This window comes from Teleopsis dalmanni, chromosome 2 (assembly GCF_002237135.1).
Source record: "Teleopsis dalmanni isolate 2A chromosome 2, ASM223713v2, whole genome shotgun sequence".
NCBI classification, from domain to species: Eukaryota; Metazoa; Arthropoda; class Insecta; order Diptera; family Diopsidae; genus Teleopsis; species Teleopsis dalmanni.
In genome coordinates, this window is record NC_051847.1 from 21,150,376 (window position 1) to 21,154,512 (window position 4,137).

Sequence of the window (4,137 nt, forward strand, 5' to 3'; positions counted from 1 at the left end):
AACAAGAGACAGTCGGAAATGTGAAGGTAGTTTACATTTCCATTTATATATAAACCTTATAAGTTTATATATGGATATATGTTTTGTTATATACATGAATGCATATTCCATTGTATAAAGAATGCACATATTTGGAATTCCAATTAGTAATATTTTGCAAAAGATGCTGTCGTAATAAGAAACGTATCTCATACTTTAATATTGAGTCATAATGTTTAAAACGAAAGTTACAGAGTGTGCATATGATATTAAAAAATCACCTTTTATTGAAATAAGATAAGGGTATACGTAGATAACTTTATTATATAAGCCACTTCAGGTAATAAACTTTCTGGCTTATACTCTTCTACTTTGTTTTATTATGGTAATATGTGAGTCATACACATTTTTTAATCCGTAAATCAAGATATTTACTTAGTTTTTATTAATCTCACAAAAATATTTCAAATATAAAATTCTTACCTGGCAAAAATATTAATCATAAATCATACATATATAGTATATACTGTTTAATACATATGTTATGACATACATAAGGTGTTTGTGAATGTAAATAAAGATTTAGTATTTAAAAATTATATATAAACATAATAACTGATTAGTAGGCAGATAAAATTAGAGAATAAATCTGAATCACTCAATACTATTTTAAGTATAGTTTTATAAAACGATGTTACAATGAGAAAAATATATAATAATTATTTATATGATATAAAATAATAAAAATAGAATAATGAATGCCAGAGAAATATTCGACAAGATTTAATAAAATGACACTAAAATTATAAAATACAAAATTTCCTTCCTTAATTTTATTAGGTAATATATTTATTGGTAGAAGAACCAGTAAATTAAACACTCCTTAAAACAAATTAAAAAATTTTATTTTTAATCATAAAAAAATATCTTTTATCTGCACGTTTCCTAATAACATTTGCGATACTCGTGCACTTAAGGTGCGTGTTTTCTTTACGAAATAATGTATTTATTTTGTTGCAAGTAGTGATGAATCATATAGTATGGGAAAAGAATTACTAATATTTCCGTAATGCAATTTTTATGTACTATTAATATCGCCATTGAGTACTTCAGAAGTTAATTATCGGTGATGCTATTGGTCACAGTATATTCCATAAATATTCTATAAAGCCAATTAATTGCTAGTATTAATCAGATTTATAAGTTCGTTTACATATATTTTTGTTTTGTTCTTAATCGTAAATAAATATCGAAATATGTTATATTTGCCATTTTTGTGAGTGTTGTGCGCAACAAGATTAGATTAGTCTAAAAATTTTTTTGTCATTCATAAAATTTTTGTATTTATATGTTAATGTTAAATTGATTCATTCATTAGATGTGTAATAAATGTTAATGTTAATGGCACTGTTATATCCATTTCAAAGAATAACAGAATAACTACAACTACATGCCAATTGTTAAATATGTATTGATATCAGTATTTTTTCAAAAATGTTCTTAGAATACATTTGCCTGCTGATTATTAATTAATTGTTAAAAATTAAATTATAGTTGAAGAAAAGCATTTCTTTTAAGAAATTTGACTATATTAGTTAAAATACTTTCCTTTAAGTGTGATATAATCATTGCAATGCCTTAATTCTAAACATAATTTCATTAACTAAAACCGTGTTTCAACAGCACACAAAATTCACGTGAGTTGATCAACATTCTTATATGTGTATGTGTCAGATACTTATTGAGTCCCCGGTCTATATTAGTTGCTAAACTAAAACTATAATATCACTATAGTTCCCTTCTGCACTGATATATATGTATAGCTATTTTAAATTTTGTATGTGAATTATATTAAATTTTTTTTGAGATTTAATCCAAACATTTCAATGTTAATCATGTTTGATTTTATGTTCGCAATGAATTTTCTTTGTTCATTAAATTTATTTTAAAATATATGAGTTTCGACATTGGTTAACAAACAAGTCAAAAGTGCATTAAGTCCCAAATTGATTAATAAATTATGGCCACAGAACCTTACCATTTTATCATTGACTAATTGCTATTGACGTATTCCAGTGCTCACATTTTCACATTTTCCATTTGTATCTATAGATATTTTATTTTTGTATTTTTAAACAAACTCAATTAAAATAAATTCACGGATACTGCCGTCCACAGCTGTTCCAATTTGTAAACAAATCCAAAGTGCATTTTTGTTTGTTTCTTTAAAATGTAAAAATATTTTAAAATGCAGTCGCGTGCCTTAAAGGTGTTTCCCTTGTATGCCATTTCTTCTCTTTTAAATTTAAATTTTTACTTTTAAGTTTCAGATTAAAATAATTTGTTATTCTTTTAATTAAAATTCTAAATTGAGGTTTCAAATTTGTATTTTATTGAACTCAATTGGCATTTCGATATTGTTATTTACATATATTATATCAAGTGCATATAAATAAAAGGAAGACGGCTGTTAGTTATATACATAGATAGATAAGTCTATAATAATAATCATAAGTCTATAATAATAATTGTTATAATTAAATTATTAAAAAAATTCCAAATCAATTCATTATATATTCAAATTTTTTTTATAGATTGTATACTTTATTTTGAAGGTAAATTGCGTCTTTAGACCAAATTCTGTTAGCATGCACATAAAAGCACATTAAATTATCCTTATATAATAATTAAATTATATAATAATAAATAATAATAATAAATAATAATAATAAAAGAAATATGTTATTCAAATGCAGTTTTTCTTGCAATTGTAGGATCCATAACTACGTAGAAGTAGTTCTCGACTTAATTCATTTACTAAACTGACTACCCATACATGTTATTTGAAAGGCTGGATTATGTAGTATTGTGTATTTTGAGCACAAAAGTGAAACACTACATATAAAATCTCCATCTATTGTCAAAATAGAATAAGTCAACTGATTGGGTTCCGTTGCTTCTCACTGTCCAATACACATCATTATAGCCAGAGGAAGAAGCCCAAATTAAGTCGACTATCATAGGAATGACTGTCTAATCCTTGATCACTGGATAATCAGGGAAAAGACAGCGACATCTCCTAGCTTAGACAGCTTCATTAATTACTGTCTTAGTTGTGAATTGAAGTAGTAAGATAAACATATTACTTATATGCTCTGTCATTGAGTAGCTTTTGTTAGTATACGATCACCTATTTGATTATATGATTAACATTTTTAAAAAAGTCTATGCGATACCTGCAACAAAGACTTTAAAGTCATTGTACGTTTTGTATAGACAGAAACGTTACATATATCTAGGATATTAATAAGTTTATTTGCTCTTTAAATAGCAAATAGATAGTTCAGAGTTGAATAGAAAAATCACTATAAAAATTTAAAATCAGACCTTTAACGAAAATTTGATACTAACATATATAATATAGGTTGTATAATGTATAGGTAAAATATAACACGTTTTGAATTTTGGCTAACATAAGAAGCTTGAAGTTAGTTAGTAAAAAATACCACCAGGTATTTATACGATACCAAATTTCAGGTTGGTAACGCTTCTAAAAGGGGTTAAAGTAAATTCACATTTTTTATTTTAAACAGTAAAATTTTGAAACCTTTATAAAGTTGATATGTATGTAAAATAAATATATAATAATTTTTCAATCTCAAAAAATCGGATATTAAACTTTCGTTTTTGAAATGCGCATGAACAATCTTCGGTTTCTGTAACAATCTTCAATATTAGTTGAAGAAACACTAATAATTGTCCTGACAAAGAGCATTCGTTAAAAATACTACACTAAAGTGAAAAGTAAACTATTTTTGAGATAAAGTAGATAGAATTCAGGTTTGTAATACTGAATAATACAAGCGGTTTATAGCTCTTAGCAAAAAATTAGTACGAATTATGTGTGACTTTGTCAGGGTTTAGAGATTCGAAAATTGGCGCCTGCGTTCTTTCTCGATTCTGTTGAAGATGGTACGAAAACATTAATCTTAGTAAAATGTTTGATTTTCTGAAGAATAGACAAAAGGTAATTGAGTAATTAATCATGAATTACAATAAAATTAATATATAGATACATTTAAATATGGTATGTGTGTATTAAATATATATTTATATATATATATTTTTTTGCATATATTTATATATGTGTTTATATAT

General features: G+C 25.1%; 1 protein-coding gene across 1 annotated transcript in view; it reads left to right on the forward strand.

The window, feature by feature from the left end:
• Nucleotides 1-4,137, forward strand: part of LOC119674085 (coiled-coil domain-containing protein 173-like) — a 12,342-nt gene that overhangs the window by 3,000 nt on the left and 5,205 nt on the right. The window lies entirely within an intron of this gene.